At 46.5% G+C, this 22507-nt stretch overlaps 1 protein-coding gene across 2 annotated transcripts in view; it reads left to right on the top strand.

Annotated features, from left to right (window-relative positions):
- Positions 1-3500: 3500 nt before the first annotated feature.
- Positions 3501-22507, top strand: part of SNAP25 (synaptosome associated protein 25) — a 60767-nt gene continuing 41760 nt past the window's right edge. Inside the window, exon 1 of one of the 2 annotated variants that reach the window (XM_017834550.1) lies at positions 3501-3645. The gene's annotated coding sequence lies outside the window, so the exon portion shown is untranslated. The remainder of the gene's footprint in view (positions 3646-22507) is intronic. The other variant, XM_017834549.1, reaches the window with a different exon arrangement.

Raw genomic sequence — 22507 nt, 5'->3', positions numbered from 1 at the left:
CAGCTTAACTGTATATCTAGAGATCCCAAAATTGCAGGGGAGAATCAGGCCCAGCCATTCCCTCAAATTTAATCAGAAGCAGCCTGGGGCACACAGATGCAAGTACCACTGATGGTCAAAATTCAGTAGTTACATAAACAGCAGTGAATGACAGAAAATAACTGGGAGTTCTGCATAAAGGGCTCAATCCTCAAACTGTTCTTATCGCACGGCCCATAACAGACTAGGACATGCCTTGGCATCTAAGACTGGAAAATGCAGAAAGTGGAGAGGCTGTGAAATGTTCAGGGCCAAAGCAGGTACATTTTTCCTCTCTTTTTTGCTTTATGCTTAGTTCAGTTCATTTCCCAGCCACATACTTGAGGCATAGATGGGCAGTGCTGGGATAAACAAGATATTTCCCTCTCTGCTGAGAAAAAAATAAAGAATGGAAATGTCTGAGGAAGCTGGAGGAAATTGAGGCAGACTTTGTGTCACAGCCGGCTCCAGGAGAGCCCAGGAATTAACGTCCAGGACCTGGTGGCACTGTCAGAACTGTGGTGTTTTGCTCACTTAGCTGCCTCACAGCCCAGCTTGGCAGCACCCAGGAGTGTGTGTTGGAGGCTGAGGGTGATGCTGTGACAGCCAGGAAGCTCCCACTGCCCACAGATCTCAAATCATGGCCAAAACAAGGGCTTTCTTTCCACCTGTGAACCTGCTGCAGGCTCTGCCTGCTCTGCCCTTTGCTGGCTCCTGGCTGGTAACGTGGGAACCCACATCATGTCCCTCTCATACAGGAAAGTGTGTTCCCTGTCTCATTATTCATGGGCTGTGCCCACAGGTACCAGTTGTTCAGCCTGCTGAATATTTGCCTGAATAATTAGGAATGAGCTGAATCATTCTTAGACCAAATTCTGGTTTTCTGTCTCCTCCTTCCTCATTTATAGGCTTTGCTTCTCACAGTTCTCCTGAACACAGTGTGAAATGAGTGTTCAAGTACTATGGGATAGAGGAAAAAAAAAAAATCCCCACGTACTTTTTCTTTTTTTCTTTTTTTAAACCATCCTCAAAAGATGCTAAAGAATCAGGTAAAATTGCTTAGTAGCACTTATTGCGACAGAAATCCTAGTGCTTTGGTGCAAAAGGCTGCCCCCCTCTGCATCTTCCAGGATAGAGGCATCTGTGTTCCTGAATGACACAGGATATATCCCTTCCCTCACTCAGAATAACTGTAGGAAAGGTAGTTGTTCCTACTAAGCTTATTGGGCGACGTTCGTGATCTCTTTAATGATTCTGTCCTATGTTGTTTTATTAAAATACATGATTTCTGCTGCAGCAGAGCTTGAAAATGAATCTTAAATTGAACACAGTTTTCTCACTGGAAACCTACCTTTTATCCTGCTCCCACTCCCTCCCTGCTTTCTCTTCCTTTTTCCATCCCTTATCCCTCTTCCCCAAAGTTATGCTGCATTTTATTTTGCCTTCACTGCATTTTCCTCCCTGGCTTTTGATAAAAGGAGCCAAATTCATCCCTGCTGGTATCCAATGGACTGAAATTCTTCTCAAAGGCGTTACTGGGCTGAATCCAAACCCAGCCAGCATTTTGCAGTGCTGGTGGCTTAGTCAAAACAGCAGTTTATAATTTCTCTTTTCCTTCCCTTATCTACCGTTAAGATGAATTATTAATAAGTACTAGTATTGCTCTCTGAAAAATCATACTTTATTCCAAAACCACCTATCAGACAAGCTGTCTGACTGAAAATTCCTTTTTAACTTTCCTTGTGTGCTTGGAACTCTCACAGTGCTGCACACAGACAGCCTGGATTTCAGATCAGGGCTCACTCTGGGATTCCTCCTGCCATCTGCAGTGCTCACCTAACCCGAGCGCTGGGCACGGTTAACCCGTGCGTGAGCCGGCCAGGAAAGGTTTGTTTTTCCAAATTGTCGTTTATGACGTTAAATCTGCTTCCCAATCAGGCTGCTGTTCCAGATCCCTCACCTGGAGGGGGGGGTGTCTGCACAGCGTTAATCTGATGCTGTTAGTCTGTGTTTACAGCCCTCAAACCTGACAGGTTCCCTCCTTCCCTGCGGTTTCCGTGTGCACAACTCATTAGATACTCTAATGCAGCAGGAAGCCCCTCTTGCCTGAGAATTCCTTTGTCGTATATTTAGCAAACTTTTGACTGCTTCCCTTCAAATGAGACTGAAGGACATATTTTCGTAGGAGAGGGTGCGACTCACAAAGCACGATCTACAGTCACGTTTTTCTGTGGGGAACTACAGAGCAGGGGAGGAGGAATCACCCGCAGTTCTCTCTCCTTCTCCCCCGCGCTTTCCCTTCCCTCCCCTCCCCGTCCCTCCCCCACGCCCATACAACCATAACACGAGATGAACGCGCTCCAAAATACAGCTGCATCGTCTTCCCTCTCTTCCGGTTTTCCTTGCCTTGGCAAAAGTGGTGTGGGGGGGGAAGAGACACGATCAGGATGGAATTATCGCTAATGCGGGACTGATGTTTTGACTCTGTGTGATCCACAGACTGTTTAGAAAAGCCTGTACCAGAGTGTCGGAGTTAAACAGAGCCAGTGCTCGGTTATCGCTCACAGGAGAGGCTCAGACAGGGGAGAGAGAGGCATCTGTAGGACTGGATGGCTCCATAAATGAACGCACTAAGGCTTGTGGAATGACAGGGAAAGGATGACTGAGGTTACGAAAGGGAGCATCGCACTTCGGCTGCAATCCCCATCCTTCATTAAATTCCCCATTAAGAGATGAATTTTACAAACATAGACGGTTTTGTACGAAATGAAAGGATTTCCTTCCGATTAGAAATCACACTGGAGACAGCTCCATTTGCTCCAAATTAGGTACGCTCTGAATGAATATTTTAATTAATCCATGATAAATCAGTCAGGCTCTTTCCTGGAACAGAGCTACCGTTTCCTACCTCGGCAGCAGTGGGATGTGTTCACTCTGCTCTGTGAGTGTAGGTGCCCAGGCTTTTGTTTGTTTTTAATTTCTCTCTTTTTTTTAACCTGTCCCTCAAATGATCAGTTACAGCACATGCCCTCAGCCATGGATTTCCTTGCGTTTGGCTGCTGCTACTTAGGCGGGAGGAGGGAGGCGAGGGGGGGAATAACCAGATTAACACACTCAGACCCCTGGCAGGACGTTCTGAGACATAAAAAGAGGGGAGAAGAAGCAAGAATTCACACATAAAAATAGAAGCCCACGTAGATTGGCCATATATGGAGTACCGGGGACTTCAGAGGGATACCCTCTTCGGACCACCCCTTGGCGGAGGGAATCGCTGCTGCGGGAGGGCCCCTCTCCCCCCTCCCCGGCTCAGCGGCCGCTCTCAGCCCCCTGCCCCGACGCCGGCGGCGGGGAGGCGGCGGCGGGAGGCGGCGGGGCCGGCGGAGCGCGGAGCGGTGCGGCGGCGATGACTCAAGCGCGCCCGGCCCGCTCTGCCCCCTCCCGCTCCCCCCGCCGGGGCCGGCTATTAAAAGCTGCTGACGTAGAGCGGACGGCCATCTTTGATGAGGGCACGGCTCCCGCTCCATTGAAGAAGGAGCCCCGCGGAGGTCAGCAGCGCCTGTCCTTCCCTCCCGTCCAGCTGCCGCACCGACCCGCCGACTCCGCCGCGCCGCGCTCCCATCGGCACAGGTAAAGGTGGGACACCGCCGCGGGCACCGCCGGTGTGAACGGGGGTGGTATCAACGAAAATGAAACGGAAAAAAAAAAAAAGGATATGTTTAAAGAGGGACCCGTTCGGCTGTTTTTGTCTCCAGCCTCCGGGCTGCTGCGGGCACGGAGGAAGGCAGGGAGAGGGAGGTAATTTCGCCACCAGCCTCATCGCCGGCTGCAGGCAGCCGGGCTGTGCCTCTCGGCCGTGCGGGCGGCAGGAGGCCGGCGGGGAAGGGAAGGTCGGAGGAGAAGGGGAACCAGCGCCATTCCCAGCTCGGAGCGGGAAGAAGGGTGTGCGGGCGCTCTGCGCTGCAGGGCCGGACCGGGCTGTGCCGCCCGGGGCACTGCAGCGCCCGCACCGCGCCGGGGCTGCGGCGGCGCTTCAGCACCGCGGACAGCGCCGGGGCCGCGCCGGGACCGGGGGAGGGAAATATCCCTGTGTTTGTGTGTGTGCGCGTGTGTCTGTATACATATATATGTGTGTGTGTGTGTGTGTGTTTCTCCCTGTGTGTGTGCGCCTGTGTGTGTGTCTATGTATGTGTATATATCGCTCTCTCTCTATATCTCTGTGTGCGTTCAGCACCGCGGAGAGCGGCGCGGGAGCCGTGGCGGAGCCCCCCCGGCGGCAGCGGGGGCGGCCGTGCTGCAGCGCCCTGCGGCTCCGCGCCCCCCGCCCCGGGGCTGCCCCCCCGGACAGACCCCGCCGCGCCGCACGGGACTGGGAAGCGCTTCCCGACTCGCTCATTCCAGGACGGGACCGCGGGCAGGAGCAGTTGTGGTTGTGCAGCGAAGAGGGCGAAATAAAATTAAAATAATAATAATAATAAAGGCAAATAGCTTTAGTTCCTGAAATTAATGGGCGCTTGGCACTTCGGCCCCTCTCCCCGGCGAGGTGTTTGTGTAAGGGAAGCCGGGGGGTTACGTAACGCGAAGCCCGCGGGGTCCCTCCGGGGCCGGGCAGTGCCCACGGGGACCACCGGCCGCCCCCTGGGGCTTCCCCGCGCCCGCGGCGGCTCCGCGCTCCGGCCCCTCGGCCCCCTCCCGTCGGCGCCGCTGCTCCTCGGGCGCCTCGGGCGCTCGGTGCCGCGGGCTCCGGTGCCCCTGTGCGGTGGGGCAGGGGGGGCTGAGCTCCGTCCCGGCCCCCCCTCCCCGCTCTCCGCGCTGCGGAGCGGTGCGGAGCCGCCGCCTTATGTAACGCGGGCTGCCCCGTCACGGCTCCTGGCCCCGCTCCCCCGGCGATGTCCCCTCCGCCCGTCCTCCCCGCTCCCCGGCACCGCAGCCTCCCCGAGCCCCTCGGTGCGGCCAAGTTGGTAACTTCGCTGCTTTTTCTGCGGGGCGAATAAACAAGAGGAGAAAAGGGGGATTGGGCTGCGTGTCCAGACACTGCGCTGCGTAGCTGCGTCAAAGCGGGGCCGCGGGATCTGCCAGATTTACGTGCTTGGCTTGAATAATTGCTGCCGGTTTCGTTCCCAGCTGAAAAGCGGGGGGAGAGGGGGGGATGGTCTGTGGTGCAGCCCGGGGGTGGCGGAGCAGCCCCACAACCCGTACCCGTCTGCTGCCAGCCCCGGCCGCAGCATCCGCAAGGACATGCCCGTCCCACACCCCCCATGTCGTCCTAGCTCTGGGCACGGAGCTGCTCCCGCACCGACCACAGCAGCATGAGGATGGTGTGGGGCAGCCACCCCTGCGGGTGGCAAGGGAAGGGATGGAGCCATACGGGAATTGAGTGCTCCGACGGGTGTAGCTATGGGAAGTGATTCTCTCCTAGGCCCCCATCTCCCTGCATGTCCCTGCACCATGGGCACGGACACCAGTCCAGGGAAAAGCAGCAGTGGTTTTCCATTGCTGCTGTGTAACGCAGAAGGGGTCAGCCAGGAGGTGACCACTGAAGAGTTTGATCCCTCGGATGGGTGCCAAAAAGATAACAGAAGTGACCAAACCAAAGGTGCAGGCAGGCCTGATTTGCAAAAGCAAAAGCTGGAGGCTCCCTCCGAAGTCAGGAGGAGTTGCAGAAAGTCAGCATGTTACGAAACAAAATGCAGCTAAATAGCAACCTCCAAAGAAATGCAGCTTAACTTTCTTTCTACAGCTAACTAGAAAATTAGAGTGGCATTTCCAAGAGCACTCCGGACCAGGTTCTGTGTCCACTGAACTCATGAGGGCAGTGAAAGAAAGAACAGCAGAATCCAGCCAGTACTGAACCCACCTAATGAGGTGCAGCTCCAGTTTGCAGATTTATTACACTGGAGGTGGGAGCTGCTTTTCAGGTCAAGGGAAAGCTTTACCTTTGTCTCCCTATGCTTTAGGTAGGGCTACAAATAGCAAGACTGAAGTGCTAAGGCAAATAAAGCATGGTCTGTACCTAATGCTTGCACTGCTTTAACTGAGCGAGGTAACAAAACAAAATACTTTCCTGCCAGTGTGAACAACTTCAGCGATTTTTATGTCTCTGTGTCACAAGGCTACAGCTGCTGCATTTGTAGCAACCCTTGGGGAAAAATGGAAAGTATATGGCACGGTGTAGGGCTCAGTTTTTTTAATTATTTCTTCTCTTAGGAATGAAGGGAAGAAACTCTTTTACCTTTGCTTTGGCTTGTTGTCACACAACTACTCTTTTCCTTGTAATTTTTTCTCAAATCTCTGTCATAACTATAATATAAGGACGGTACTTTCACCTGCACATATTTATACACACACACACACGCTCATTTCAGAGATTTCTGGGGTTCTAAGCTGGGTACAACTACAACAAATGCAGACTGACTTTGCAGCTTTCCCCGAGCAGAGCGCATTTTTCTGTCTGTGGACTTTCATGCCCTGCTACCAATGCAGTCACCTCTGGGCTGGGCCAGTGCCAGGCAAGCTGTAACAAGAGACTTGTTCAACCGTTTTAGAGCGTCCAACAGAGACAAGAATAATGCTTTGCTTGAGAGCTGCAGCAGGATGCAGATCTCGGGCAGATCAGGATTACCTTGAGGAAGCTGGACTTTGGAGCGGGCACCAGGGCTCATATATTTGCTCCTGGGAGTGCTGGATACAGTTTGTTGAGGCCATAAGTTGTCAAAGAACAGTTTATTATTTTTTAGCTCATTATTTTTGAGCCTTCAGTGATATCTTTAACTCTGGCTTTCTTGCCTACTGACCTTGCAGATTTAGCTTGCTGCATCATATTGCAACCAGCAGTTCTCCAAAACACACAAGTGATATTCCTAGTTCTTGTCTGTCACCCCCTTGTTACTCCCCCAACAAATGCTTAGATACACACACTCCCACCAGCAAAATCTGCCTCTCATCAGATCACAGTTTTCAATATGCTGTCCCACATCCCACTAAGTTTTCTAGGACTTTCCTTTCCACCGAGCACAAAGACAAGTCAACTTTATAGGCTCCAAATATTTCTTCCTGCTTTGTGATGGCCCCATGGCTGACATTGTGAGACTCAGAAGTGGAATTGAATGGCCTAGGGGAAGTGTTTGAACTACTTGCCCTGTTATTTTAGAAGGAAATTTAGCTTTGCCTTTAAATCTTTCATTTTGCTCACTTGCTATTTCCTCATCTCCATGCTGAGCTACAATCCTCTTTTGATTCCTGCTGAAGACCACCAGGATGAAAGGCACACAAACTCAGGCATTAGGACCCTGATGATTGTTGACTTCTGATTTTGATTATTCCAAGGAGTCTAATCCAAAGTCAGTTAAAATCAAGGAAAACACTTCCCTGCACATCGTTCTGTGGGATTTGCAATGGAACATTGAGCAGTTTAGGTTTTTCAAAGGGAAACAAGTGCTGTGTACATGTTCCCTCTGAAATTTACTGGCACTCAGTAGTTCTAAAGAGAATCCAATCATTGCATTATAACCTTTTTATTTTCTTTCTTTCTTTTTCTTTTAATAATGAGAGATATGGTATCTTATCTTCCTCACTGGAAAAAGCTGAATTCTACTACAAGCACAGGGAGGAGAAGAAGGAAATGCCAAGTAATTAATCATGGCTGTTCCTGGCCTTTGAAAGCTGAAAGTTATTGCTGACCAATCTGTGCTCTGCTTGGCTATTGAATAGATTTTTAATTTTTTAATTTTTTTTTTTCAGAGCTAACAATGCTCTATTTCACTTTTTTTTGAATGGGATTTTTTTTTTTTTTTTTTTCAGAGCTAACAATGCTCTATTTCACTTTTTTTTGAATGGGATTTAACTTATTATTGGGCCCTATTGTTAATTAGTGTGATTAGCATAACTGAGTGCTGTGCTACACCACAGGCAGATAAGCTCCCGAGCTGGGGCTCCCCATTCATGTTTTAAACCCGAAATGGGTGTATTTGCTGAAGGAGCAGCTCTTCTAAAAATAGAAGTCACTTGAAATGCCACCCCCCCCCCGCGTTTTTCACCAGGTTGGTTCCATTGTCAGAGCTCCTCACAGCTGAGGCTCACACAGTCACTCTGCCTCAGAAATGGTGACACTGAGCAGTGATGAGGCAACAGAGGAGGAATCCTGCACGTTGTGCCTCTATTTCAGGTTGGGTTCTGCTGCACTCTGCTGGTACATAACACCAGCAGAACTTTCTGTGTGGTGTAAAACCCAGCACACAGCTGAGTTCTACCTCAGTGCAGAAAAAGTCAGAAATTCCTAGCAGTAGACATTTGTTTTTCTTTCAAGCTGGGAAGTCGTGTGAGGTTTTCCTGCATTCCAATAAATACACAGGAAAATGATGCTTCTTCCGTCAAGTTTTTTAAGGCAATATTCTTAGTGTTTGAGGCATAGTATTGGTGGAGTAGAAGTATAAAAGAAAGCAAAGCTGAGTCTCACTGTACATGTTTTTAAAAAAGAAAGAGGGGAACTGCTCTTATATGTTTTCATTATAATTGTAGTGTTCTTTGTGTTTTCGATGTAACAAAGTTATTGTGCCAGAGTTTACTGGTAGAATCCATGAGCGAAATTATAGTTATCATAGCCTGTGTCAGTGCTAACAACTCAAATTTATATCCCAGATATTACAAAAGGATGCCCCATGTAGGTGACTTCTGCAATTAATGCAAGCTTTGCTATATTTTACTCAAAACCTACCAGTTCTCAGCGAGATGCACATACAAGGCACTGCAGAGTGCTTGGTAGGGCACGTTTATAATTTTACATCGATCACTTCCATCTCCCACCTTTTCTCAGTAGCATTCCCTCTCTGAAAACCCCAGGCAGCAAATCTCCAAAGGCTTTCACAGTCACTAGCCTGTCAAACAGACTAGAAGACTGAAGTGAAGAGGATCTAAAGGCTCTGTTCACTTCACAGCTCTGGTGTTTGTCATGATGTATTTATTTGTTATATTTACTCTCCACCCAAAGGAGAGGAATTCTGATTCTGAATTGCAATACATTCGTAGCAGAAGTAGTAATTTTGGTTTTCCTTTTGTATAAACCAGTTATTTGGAAGATGTGCCAGCTTTTCCTTTGGTTCTTTTTACCTCTCCTGGAAATTATAGTTCCCAGTGGAACTGTGCAGATGCCAGTTCCTTGATCTGCCTTACAGAGGTAAATATATTTCCTCCAGCTACTCTAAAAAATTTCACGAAACAAAAGTATTTCAATAGAGCTGATCTGTCAAAATAGTGTTACCATTCATTGATTCTTTTTTTAAACAGGAACAGAAGCCTTCCATGCATATTTAAGCATCTTTTAAAATAAAAGATCCTAAAATTAGCTTCACCGTGCTTTAGATGCAAATGAAAGTTTTCTTTCTCCTCCCTGCTGTAGTATTTTTTGGTTCAGTCTGGTCCTCATTCACATCCTTAGGCGCCTCAGCGTTCACCCCAAAGGGATTTAGCCAAGCTTGCATTCCTGCAGGCACCAGGGAATTGCTGTTTCATTCAGCCCAGCGCTGCTCCTGCCTGGAGCCTCTGCGCCATCCGTGCCCACGTGGACACAAACCTCCCCCAGCTCAGGGCTGACCCCGACAGCCACTGACATTGTTAGCAGAGAAATTTCTGTTCCCTGTTTGTTAGGCACAGACATCTCTTAGGAATAATTTGTTCTTGCAGAGAACGGTGAAAGGCTCTTGCAATTTGTTGAGCTGGAGAAGTTCAGTAACATCTGAACCTCAGATGTTGTGGGTTGGTGATTAAAACATTGAGGCTGCACCCAGAATATCTGCATTCGTGTGCAAGTATCACACATTACATAAATTTAATAATTTGTCAAGTGCCTCAATTACCTCCATCCACAGAAGAAAAAACTGAGATTAAAACAACTTCTAGTTTGCATTCCTCAGCTTCAGATGTAGGATAAGTATCTCCTACCTTTGGAAAGATATTTTTATGTATATTAGGGCATAGCATTTTCCACTGCCTGGGGTTGGTGATGTAAAAATTAATACCCCTAAAATGCAACATCCTCCCAACAAAGGCAGTTATCATTTACTTATCATTTGAGAGGGTGCTACACATGATTATCCCCTTCAGGTTAGCAAAAGGCTTGGCTGGAAGGTGCCATATAAACCCAGATTTTTAATATTACATTCATGATAATAATGGAAGAAAGAGACCTCAGACCAGAAGGTAGATGCAACATTCACACTTTTGATCATGCATAACACAAGACCAGGAGTTTGCCAAAGCTGTGTTTTTTACCAGAGCTGCATTAGGGCTGCAGAGGAGAGTGGGATTGAGTTCTCTCCCTTAGACAGCACCGGTTCTGAACTGGTAACACAGCAGCTGAATATACAGCCAGGGTACATTTTGTGAGCATTTCAGCCAAACATTTGCTTTTCTGGAGAGTGTTCACGTGAGCGACACTCAGGTGCGTGAAAAGCCCTCAAGAAACAAAGTAAGGTGTGGGAACCCAATTAAATTGGAATTCAGTGCCTGACTTCAAAGAGCCGTTCTCCCCGGAGAAGCGTTCGTGTTATTTGCTCAGCCGGACAGAGACAGGTACTGCTTGCCTGGCCTTCTGAAGGATTTCCTACAGGGTTTTTTGCCATTGAAAACACGTTTTTGGGATATGGGGTTTGCAATTCCTGAAAAAGGGATGTCTTCTGTTGTACCAACGGCAGGAGCAAGAGGCAGGAAGGCCAAGAGCAGCCCAGGGTTTTAAGATGGCGCTTGGTGAATGCGCGGAGGGGATTATGTGACATAGCTGTTGGTGGTCACGGGAGACTAGACTTGATGAGTCTCTTCGAGTCTGATTTTCCCAAGAGGTTTTCTTATTTAACAAAAGAAAAAAGAGAAGAGGGGAAAAAAAAAATAAAGGCCTGGATGGTTCTTTGCTGTGGCGGAGCCCTGTCGGTTTAGTTCATTTTAGAGATGAGCACGGCAAGAGACAGTGGAAAAAACCCTCGAGGCGCCAGGAATGCACTAAGTGGAATTGAAAATGCTCTAGACTGCCTTTGTAACGCAACAGTAGGGCCATCTGCAGGCTTTAGATTTTCAATATTAGCAAAGGGGTTTTATTATTTTAAACCATTGTGTCATCTAGTTCCCTTTTTCTTAATTGACTGCTCTAAATAGTACAAAATAGCTGCTCCTGAAGCAACTTGCAGGCTCTGAAGATCGTTTTGTAAGCCCAGTAAACAAGAACAGGTGTGTATTTCTAACAGGCTGACAAATAAGAACACCAGAGAGCTGCAGACGTCACAAAAAAAGGTGTTATCTACTGTAGTACCCCAATTTCCAGATTAGTGCCCAGGGCATTTAAGGTTACAGTATTAAGCAGGCTGATAGATGGTAGCATGTGACAGAAGAGCAAAGCAACATCCCTCATCCTCTGGAGGCCTCAGTAACTATGCTGCCTTTTTGGTTCTTGGAGTTTGGGGTCTCCTCCCAGTCCTACCTCAGCTTACCCAGCCTCAGCTCTCTACTCTCATCATATTCTCCAGATGCTCTGAGGGAAACCACCTTCTCCAGGGAGGGAGATGTGAAGAAAGATTCCTTTCAGCTCCATTCAGGACAGGGGCTTGGTGTGCTGGTACGGACAGACAAGGCATTACAGGGAATGGGCCACCCAGAACACAAAGGGACAGAAGGGAAAGAGTAGGAAGACAGGAACACAGGACAGGTGGAGGTGAAGAGCTAACTCCAGTTCCTGGCTCCATAAGCACCCTCAGCTACAAGGACTGCAGGGCTTCCCTCTCTTTGGACTCGTTCACTGAGTGGAGGCCAGAAGAGGTTACCCACCAGTGAACTGAACACTCCATAAAACAGAACATCCCACAGGCTACAGGGCTTCTCCATATTAACTGCTTCTCCAGCAGTACCGTTATCCAGTTTTGATTTCAAAAATTGCCCACAGTAAAGAATGTGACAATATATGGTTTTTAATTGAACGGTGAAATCCAATAAATTCTTTATTGTGGATGCAACCATTTACCTACACAGTTATTAAACTGCTACTGAGATTGATGAGCAGCTCTCCTGCTGCCATACTGTGATTTTCCCGTGGTTACTCCTATTCCTTTATGGAGTAACATTTGTTTTCCTCTTTAGACTTCGTATTCTTGAGTGCCCCATTCTTTCCCAATCAGGATCCCATTATATTTCTTTCTTTCCTTGCCCCGAGAAAGCCTTTACTTGCACACAGAAGATTACTCACAAAACTTTTAAAAGATTCCCCAGCCTGGCAGGTGAAGAGATAAGACCCTGATCCAATGGCCAGGACACACTCCGTGGTGCTGGAGATCAGATGTTCAAGCACACAATGTGAGACTCCAGAGCTGTTTACAGATTTGTTTCTTTACCTTCTGTTTGGGGTCTAGTCTGTTTTTGTGGTGACATTTCCAAGAAATGTATTGTACACTCAGCTGTTCTCCAGACAACCTCTCTTGCATTCATGCCCGCAGCCAGAATCTATTTCTCAAAACAATGAACTTCCTGTAGTAGAGAAGTCAGAGACCTTTCAAAATGTAACCAGGCTTTCCAGTATTGTAAAACACAGTAGGCCAAATCCTGGGCTTAGAAGGGCTACTTTTATCTTAACCAAAAAAATGATCCACTGAACCAGTAAAGCTGAAGGAGGGGAGAAGAGGATAAAAGTGAGAATAAAATAACTAGGGAAATGAAAAAAACCCCCTCAAACCCAAACACACAAAAAAAGACAAAACCCAACAGACTAAAATAAGAGAAAGGAGAGGATGGACTTTTTGATTAATTCTCTTTCTTGCTGTTCTTTCTGTATCAGCACACCAATGACTTACATCAAGAGACTTACATCAATACTCAAGTTTTTGATAGAGACATTTTAAAGGTGCCTTGAAGTGTTAGGTTATAAAACAATCTCACTCCTGATGTCCAGTCTGCCCCCCTTTAGCAGCCACAGCCTTCTGTTCAATCTTTGCGTGTCACAAGGCAGAGGGGGTGCAGAGGTGCCCCCTAACTCCCAATCTCAGTCTTACAGACACACACAGACACCAGGGTGGCAGCATCTGTGAGAACTGTCCCCCTGTAGTGTCTCAGAGGCAAATAGCTGAGCAAAAGGATAACAACTGCTATCCACTCACTGCGGTATTTGAGACGTGCACTTGCTCTGCAGCACTTCCACTGAAAATAAAAGCAAACCAGTGTTTGTGATATCGCAGGGCAAAGCCCAGACCTCTTCCTTTTTTTTTTTTTTTTTTTGCTAGAAAACCTAAAAAAGGCACTCTTTTCAAGTGTGTTAGAAATAGAAGGCTGTTTTAGAAGAGACATGAAGTTATCAGTGCAAATTAATAGCGCCAGATGGGGGGTTAAATTACTGCCTCACAGCTGAAGACATGAGAGTGAATGAAAGCGGTAGACTATAAAAAGGGCATCATCAGAAGTGATGAGATCCCACTGCGAGGTGGGATTTGTGAATGCCATGCTTGTAAGCAGTTGCTCAGATGAATGGTTTTATGGGCTGGAGTGAGAGAGGGAAAGGAACAAAGTCATTTTGAAGATCATGTCTCCCAGTTTACTGCTTTGTTTGGGACAAGCTGTCCAGCAGGACAAGCTGCAATTAAATATTGTAGAACTTGATGTCCTGAGCTGGCACACAGGGCAGGGGAGCTCGGCTGAGCAGCCAGAGAAATGTGGCTGTGGACTGGGTTTGCATGGCAAGGTTTTGGGGGAATATAGGGGTGGCTTCTGTGAGAAGCTGCCAGAAGCTTTTCTGGGTTCAACGGAGTCAGCGCCAGCTGGCTCCAAAATACAGCCATGAGTGGCAGTGGCGGAGCCTCTGAGATAACAGGTTTAAGAAGAGGAAAAACCCCTGTGCAACAGCAATTGCAACTGGAGAGAGGAGTGAGAACATGGGAGAAGAACAACTCTGCAGACACCAAGGCTGGGGAAGAACAAGAGGGTGCTTCAGGTGCTGGATATTCCCCCATAGCCTGTGGTGCAGACCATGGTGAAGCAGGATGTTCCCCTTCAGCCCATGGAGGTCCATGGGAGAGGAGAGATCCACCTGCAGGCCGTGGAGGACCCCACGCTGGAGCAGGTGGATGCCCAAAGGAGGCTGTGACTCTGTGGGAAGCCTGTGCTGGAGCAGGCTCCTGGCAGGAGCTGCGCACCCATGGAGAGAGGAGCCCACGCTGGAGCAGGCTTGCTGGCAGGACTTGTGATCCCGTGGGGACCTGCACTGGAGCAGCCTGTTGCTGAAGGACTGACCCTGTGGAAAGGGACCCACTCTGGAGCAGCCTGTTCCTAAAGGACTGACCCCATGCTGGAGCAGTTCCTGAACAACTGCAGCCTGTAGGAAGGAGCCAGTTGGAGAATTTAATGGAGGACTGTCTCCCATGAGAGGGACCCCACGCTGGAGCAAGGGAGGAGTGTGAGGATTCTCCTGCTGAGGGGGAAGGAGCCACAGTCAATATGTGATAAACTGACCACAGCCCTCACTCCCCGTCCCTCTGCACCGCTGGGGGGAGGAGGTAGATACTTGGGAGTACAGCTGGGCCCAGGAAGGAGGGAGGGGTAGGAAAAAGGTGGTTTAAGATTTGGTTTTATTTATCATTATCCTACTCTGATTTGATTGGTAATAAATTAAATAACTTTCCCCATGCTGGGTCTGTTTTGCCTGTGACAGTAATTCCTGTCTGATCTCCCTGTTCTTATCTCAACCCCCAAGCCTTTTGTTATATTTTCTCTCCCCTGTCCAGCTGAGGAGGGGAGTGACAGAGTGGCTTTGGTGAGCACCTGGTGCCCAGCCAGGGTCAACCCCTCACAGGGACAGCACTATCTGAGTCAGCTTCCAGAGCAACAGGGAGCTTTGCCAGGAAAACTCCAGGGTTAAGGGTGTTGTTACTGAAAAAGTGACAGTTCTTACACTAAGAAAGCAATTCTTTAATATAGGTCTTTCTCAAAACTTTTCAGTGGAAGAGGAAGGTTTGTTTGGTCATAATTGAGCACTTTTTCTCTCTCTGGACATGGTAACCAAGGATCCTATTCAAGAAAAAAACATCTTGAGTACAAACAGTTTTATAATGGAGAGCTGCTGTGTTACAAGGAGGACATGCTATGGAGCTGCTCCTCCTTTCCGAGGGAAGTGCAGTGCGCAAGTGGAGCAAACAGTGCAGAAGAGAGGCTCAGGAAGCATTGAATGCCATTCTTCTCATGTCCTAAGAAAACAGGGCTGCAACTGTGGTCTTTGCATGACACGACCAAGAGCACAACCCCTCCCTGAATCTCAGGGTTAACTGTGATTTAGTTCTCACTGAGAAACTCAGCAGAAAGTCACATCTATACAAACATGCTGTGGATTCTACAGGGCAGGAATGTAGTGTATTCTATAAAACCCTGAACAGGGCTCCTGTAATAGGGATTTTGCTATGAATCACCGGGTGTCTAAAGGAGAACTTGGTCAGGTCCTGTCTCCAGCACGGCAGAGCAGAACTGACTCACCTCCACTGAATCAGTTCTTTAAGTCCAAAACAGAGGCAAGGCTGAGAAAAGTGGCTCATCAGCACCTCAGCAGTCATGTGGCTGAGATCCTCTCAAGGTATGATGCAGTTCAAGAAGCAAGAGAACAATTTGCAGCAAACCAATTATATAGTGAAATCCCTGTCATTTCTCCGTGTTCTGGGAATGCTCACCGCAAATTTCGATTATTCTTGACTTCATGGCTGAAATGATTTGATGAATCTTTTCTCAGAAAATAATTTCTAGATCTTCAGGCTGCTCATTGCACATATTCAAGGCTTGACCTGTCCTGCATTACTTCCATTTTGTACCCAGGGCTTCCTGCTCCCTTACTGAGTGTGCAAAGGATGCGGACGAATATTCTTAACTGAATATTTCAAAAAGTGATGTTTTGGCAAGCATTTGTTCCAAGTAATTTTGCCCACAAGATTTTTAACAGGAACCTTAACAGAGGCACATGAAATAATACTGCTTTGAGGCTATTAAAAATGCAGAATTGCAGCTGGATATATGTTGTTCCTGTTTCCTCAGCTGAGTTGTCATATTCACCTCTGCAGAAATAGCAACTGTCACAGCAACAGTCACAAGAGATGCAGCCTGCAGAGAATCACATTGAGGAAAAAAAGAATATCTGGGACAGTGATTTAGCTTGTCTGGATTATAATGTTCCTCATAGATGCTTTAGCATTGTTAAAAGTCATGCTAAAGGAAGATGACAGGCTGTTCAGGCCTGCCAGGAGTAACACAGGGGAACAAATAGCTACTTCAGGAAGGCTAATATGGTATTATACAGGAAAAATCCTAAGCAAGTTCCTGGGAATGCTGGAACAAGAACATTCGACCTGGATTTTAGAAAATCCCTTTCTGTGCTGCCATACGTTGGAATATGGGGAAGGGCCACGAAACTGGCTTTGAACCAGTGAGGTGTAAAAAGTTTTTGGTGGCTGGGCGACAGGCTCATTTTCACAAACTCGTGGTCACTCTGAGAAGGGACATAGCAAACAAGATGCAGGGGATCAAAGAAAATAAAAAGTCCATCTCGAGCCAGGAGTGGATTGTTTTGAGCTGAGTTAGAGGTGTGACTATTTAAAAAATTTTAACGGGACTGCCAGGACCTGTCTCTCTTCAAAGGAGAAGAAGACAAATGCATGTGGACTTGTGGGGGTCAGCAGCAATCTGGCATTATTTGAGCAAATGAAACACACTGCAGGACTGCCAAATCCAGATGGACCAAAGGGGAATGTCCAGATGTAACTGCAGATGTCAGAGGAAATTAAGCCGCTCACTTGTGCTTGTGATTCAAGAAGTTCCATTTCTAGGTCAGATGACAGCTTAGTTGGCCATTAAAGCAAACATCTCTGACTTCCCTTGAAGTTTTCTGCCTAGAACCCATAAAAAAGCAAAGGACAAGTGCCATTTTTATGGGAAGCACATTGTAAAGCCATGTGAAGGATTACACTTAGGGAGGTAAACAATGAACTAAGGAAGCAGGTTCTTAAAGGATGAGGTTCTTTAGTACTCAATAAAAAAAGATAAATTGAAAGAAGAGTTTCAAATATTTCCTGTCACTGTGAAAGCCAATGTTGCCAGTTTTGCATGTGTGAAAATGTAAATACAATTATTGTTGTTTGTGGTTAATTAGATTTTTGAGTAAACTGCCAGTAAAGTTTATTCATCTATGCTGTTGTTGTGTCCTGTTGAATGATATCCTGGTATAGTTGCGAAATATGGGTCAATGAGGGATGAATTGTTTGTTTAATAAATCAGACCAGCAAGGAATATAGAAATGTTTTTAATCAATGCTGTTGAAATCAATTTGTTTCAAAATTCAATCACCTCATTCTGTATAAATATCTCCATTACTGCTTAAACTACTTAGTATTTCTCACAGGAGGAGATGTCAATTATATGGTAAAATCTGAAAGCTCAGAATGGAAAATATTGGGCAGAAATTCAGTATTTTAGATGAGAAATGTTATCCATTTTTTACCTATTCCAATGCCTGAGAGAACAGTATTTCCCTCCAGAAGTAACATAACCTGTAGCATCTGATTTGGTAGCTGGCTAACTACAGATTGTACAGAATGTGTGACAAGGTAGTCAGATCCCCAGGCAGTGAAAACAGGCCTTGGATTTGCTAGAGGAAAGGAAAGGAATCATTTTTGTCAAAGCTTTGAAAAGGATAAGAGTAATTTTTAGAAATAAATATTTGCACCTTTTTTCTCTGTCATATTCTGCAAAGCTTCCATTTACGTAAGAAACGAAGAGTTTTAATCTCCTTAGTAAGCTTTTTGATCATTATTTGGTTAGTTTATAAAATCAGTATATTGCACATTCCGAATGAAATGGGAAACTTTTTATTGTTTCTTTGCTCACGTGTGTCAGTCTCTGTGCCTGGCACGAGTTTAGTTCAGCTCCTGCCAAAGAGTCTGTACTGATGAATGACATTTGTTCTATTGTTTAGTCCAAACCCCCCTAACGCATTTAGACTGATTATAGACTTCAGAGCCAGGAAACACTGACACACAATCAGAACTGGAGGGAGAAGGGGGCAAAGTTTTTTTGTTTGTGCTCTGGAGAGGTTAAAAAAGCCTTTCTAGCCTCAGACAGAAATGTAGTGGAAGTGGAAAATGTTTGCATCTCATTTTTGGATGAGATGAAGAAGATGAAGACTAATTTGGGTTTCTCATGGCTCAGCCATTTCTGGAGATGATGCATCAGATGTCTGGGATAATATGGAAGCTGTGGTTGTCAGCCCCTAATGCAGGTTCCTGTCTCTTCTGGAAGTGACATTAAACAAAATATATGGCCTTGAAATTTATATTGTTTGGAATAGCAGGTGCTGTCCAGGGTTCAGAAAGAAGGATATCTTTTAAAACAATAAATGGCTGGAGAAATCATATTTTAATACTGTTGTCCTTACTTATATCACAGCATACACATGCAATGGATCCTTTATGATACCTTCGGGACACCTTCTCATGTCTTAGGCTCCTCAAAATTGCCCAGAACAGCTGGAAAAGCTTTACATGGTTCTCCTTTCCCTGGCTTTCCCCACACTCCGTGCCTCTTCTGGTTGTGGGCCTTGGACTGTCTTCAAAGAAAACAAGCTGATGGGCACTGCTATTCCTGAGTTCCCTGGTCTGAGCCACCTATCAGCCTGGGAAGGCTGCCAAGGCATCTGCTGGGAGGTGATTTTGGGGACACCTGAAGGGCTCATATTCTGTGACTGTCTTTGAACTGATCATGTTTAGAGATGGCCCTTACCCTCGAGTGGGTAACACTGAGGGGCAGGGGACAGGTATCCCCCCTCATTCCTGGGTCTCTGCCAGCAGTGGTTCATGCCATGATCCTCTGGGGCTTTGCCCATAGACCTTCAGTGTGTGACTGACACTATTCCTTGGTGGTTACAGTCTTCATGTCCAAAAAAGCTGAGGCAGTAAATCCCAGGGGTCGAACCTCTCCTCCAAAGGCAGGAGGAAGGGGAGAGTGTACTTCACAGCTCCTCACGTTTCCATTTAAATGGGGATTAGTGGCACAACACTGGATTGGGATTTTTGAGATTGGTGACTTCTTGGGTGGGGACCCATAAAGGCTGTCTGTTCCCAATTTTAGGAGGCTGTTCTGACAGGCCACCTTCACATTCTGCCACCTCTGCTAACCAAGGGAAAGTGTTAATCAGCAGTGGAAGGAAGGAGCCTTCTCAGCAGCCCAAAGGTGGCGCTTGCCTTACCTAGTCAAGCTTCGCTGCCTCAATGACATTAATTTGCTCCTGACCTAACACTCCCAGCACTGCAGTTCAACGTGTTTATTAATTCCAGGAACGAGCTTTCATGTGAATTTTATTGTTGCACTGAGACACAACGAGGTGAAGATATGTGGGTTCTATTCCATTTTCCATATCTGTGCCATAACACGTAGCATTTGTGGTGCCTGTATCATTTGTGAGCTTGTATTAGTGCTTAGCTTAAGGTCTATTGAAATGTCCTGGAAATACAACAGCCTCATTAAGCTTTGGGGTAGAGTTTTTAATTCTTGTTCTTGTTTTAAGTCAGAGGAGGTTTGAAGCAGCAAGGCTTGCCAAAGTACTAGGATTCCTATGTCATGAAAAGCCTGGCTCAGACACATAAAAACAAAGGGAGAAATTTCCCAGTGGATGATCACTCTTGACATTTATCAGCTTCTAACTGAGGACTCATGGTCTATTGTTTTCCATCTCAGGGAGTTTTATACATTCCTCAGAAGAAGATGGCACAGGTTATTATGGAGACAGGTGTCTGCACTGAGTGGAATCATACTGGGATGCAGCACAGAAAGTGCCACATTTCAGGAGCAGAGAAATTTCTTTTACCAAAGGGGGATATTACTTGATATTGATAAGCAGGGGAAAGCTCTACTTTCGAAGAGTGATTGTTAAGCATGAATAAATATTGATTTTTCATTATGAATAAATATCTGTAGTTAGACAAGGTAGTCAATACGAGCTGCTACAAAATTAGCCTTATGAGCTAAAGTTTGCTACCACTGGGTTTATAAGGAAGTTTTCATTGCTTCAGCAGAAGAGAGATTAACATCTCTGAGAAAAATTGTGCAGGAGTTTTTTTTCCTCACCTTAGCCTGACGGGGAGAAGGATTTTTACAGTGTTTCATTAAAGAGAGTGACCTCTTCCAGGCTCTTAGGCCAAGTCCTCAGAAGACACAGATTTTAAATCCTTCCCTCAATGAACCCAGCCCTAGTTTAGCTGACCCAGTCTAAGGCATTTCCCTGCTTTGCAGAAGTGAAGAAAGAGAGCCATACAGAGCCCTTCCTCACAAGCTGGTGTTTTGTTCTTAAGTACAGAATTAATCTAAAATTAATTTTCCCCATTTGCCAGTTTCAGCTTCAGCTACAGTTAGTTCCATATGCCAGGGCAAAGTTTTAAATCATAGTCTGTATTTTGGGGTTCCTGCAATTCAGATTGGAGCTAAATTTGCTTCACAGACTGCTGCCAGCTGTCTGCTGGGCACTGATGATGGTTCATGTTCATCCAGGGCCTGTCTGAAGTTTCAGACAGTGATTACCCTCAATGTCTAATGAAACCTGAGGAATCAATTAATCTTTTTTGTGACTCTGCTATCCTGCATTACTTAACCTGGATTCAAGGCAGCCTCATGGGGAGGAATGGGGAATGTAGGGGAAAAGGAAGGCACGAAAAGCTTGCTTACAACTGCACTTCTCCCTCCACCCGAGGCTGCCAAACGTGACCCTGCTCCGTATCCACCGCCCTGGTACCTGAGGTCGGGTCTGGATCCGCAGGGCTCCAGCTCTGGATCCTGCAGCAGACTGCAAATGCAGCGGCAGCTGACAGCAAATCCCTGAGGCAAAGGGCTTCAGTGCATCAAATATTAAAATGGATACTGCAGCACACCCTCCCTGCTTCGCTCCTGCCTGAATTTAACACCCAGGAAACCTCCTTCTCAGCATCTTCACTGCCCCCTTGGGAGCAGCGATGGCAGCAGAGTCACTCACTGCAGAGACTGCAGTGCCCTCTGGTTTGCAGGAACCACGAGGTGTTGCAATGAGGCCAGACCCTGGGAAAGGGGGATTTATGGGTCCAGCTGTGAGCAGTGAGAGAGGGGGAAAGGCATCCCACTGCTGTTGGGCTGCTGTGGAGCAGAAGAGTCCAGGGAGGTGCTGCAGAAAACATGAGGGCTCCTGGCAGGTTTGCAATGATCCCTCTGTAGAGGGGAGCGCTCCTTTTTCTCTGGCAGCCACCCAGGCCCAAAGTGTAATAAACGCACAAAATGGATTATTTTTCTTTAAAAATAGACCGTGCCCCTCCCATGGACTCCTTAAATAAATCTCTTGCCCCTGTTCTCTTCAGCTCAAGGTCACCTGGAAGTGCAGCTCTTTCACCAGCACATCGGTATTTCACCCATGAGAGAGAAGAGCAGAGAGCCCGAGGGCTGAGGCCACAGATGTGCATCCTGTCCTTGCCCATTGCTCGTTGTATCTGGGCTAAGCCCCAGGAATTTTGGACAACGGCTTGGCTGTCAGTCACAGGGCACCAAGCTTACAGGGGCTGAAGTACAGTTACAGAGCTCTCTTAAGCCATTAACTGATTTAAGTGACATAAATATTCCCCTTTTTCCTCAACAATGGGTGTTTTTTTTTTTCATTTGCTTGAACAAGGGGCTTTTAGTCTGCCAGATGGGTCCAGGCTCTCTGTCCTGGAGATGTGCTCTTTAGATGTGTTTTCAAAGCTTAAGAGGGTAACTTCATTTAAATCTGTGCTTTTCAATTTACCCTTGGGTGAAGTGTGAGGGCAGCAGCTGCACTACAAGATCTCTCACACCACATGGATCTTCTGCTCTATGTGCCATTGGGGTTTTGTGAAGGAAGGAATCATCTCCCCTTTTTTAGTCGCTTATTGAAAAATAAGTGTCAGCACAGTGAAAGCAGCTCAGTCTGAAATATCTGAACTGGGCAACGTCGCTTACAGAAAACAAATTCTATATCAGACACAGAATTGTTCCCACATTATTCTTAGGTCAAGAATGAAGACTCACTGGTTCTTCAGGAATTTAAATTACATAAAATATACAAGCAAACAACGACTGCTTTAGATTTAAATTGGATTACATTAAAATGAAGTTCATGCCCCATCTGCTGTCTTTACTTATAGGAGTCGTATTTATAAATATATAGTAAAGCACGTCAATATTCTTGATTGGAACTAATTTTACTAACAAATGACTTCATTAGCAATTATTGTTCTTGTCTTCAAAACGTTCCCATTTCTAAAAATCCTCAAACATACATTTGCAGGAGGGATAGAAGTGAAGGGAGAAGCTCTCCAAACTAAAACCAGCTGATAAAATAAAGGGATCTTGGCTGATACTGAAAGGCAAGAGGATTTCTATCCAAACGTAAAAAGATGGCTCTCTGCTGGTGGGTCTTAGAGGAGAGACACAATTACTGTTCCCTGAACAGCTCCAGCAAAACCCT

Source organism: Lepidothrix coronata, unplaced genomic scaffold (genome assembly GCF_001604755.1).
Source record: "Lepidothrix coronata isolate B3197 unplaced genomic scaffold, Lepidothrix_coronata-1.0 Scaffold234, whole genome shotgun sequence".
Taxonomy (NCBI): Eukaryota; Metazoa; Chordata; class Aves; order Passeriformes; family Pipridae; genus Lepidothrix; species Lepidothrix coronata.
Note: the sequence above shows the minus strand (reverse complement) of the source record. Positions and strands in the feature narration are given on the sequence as shown.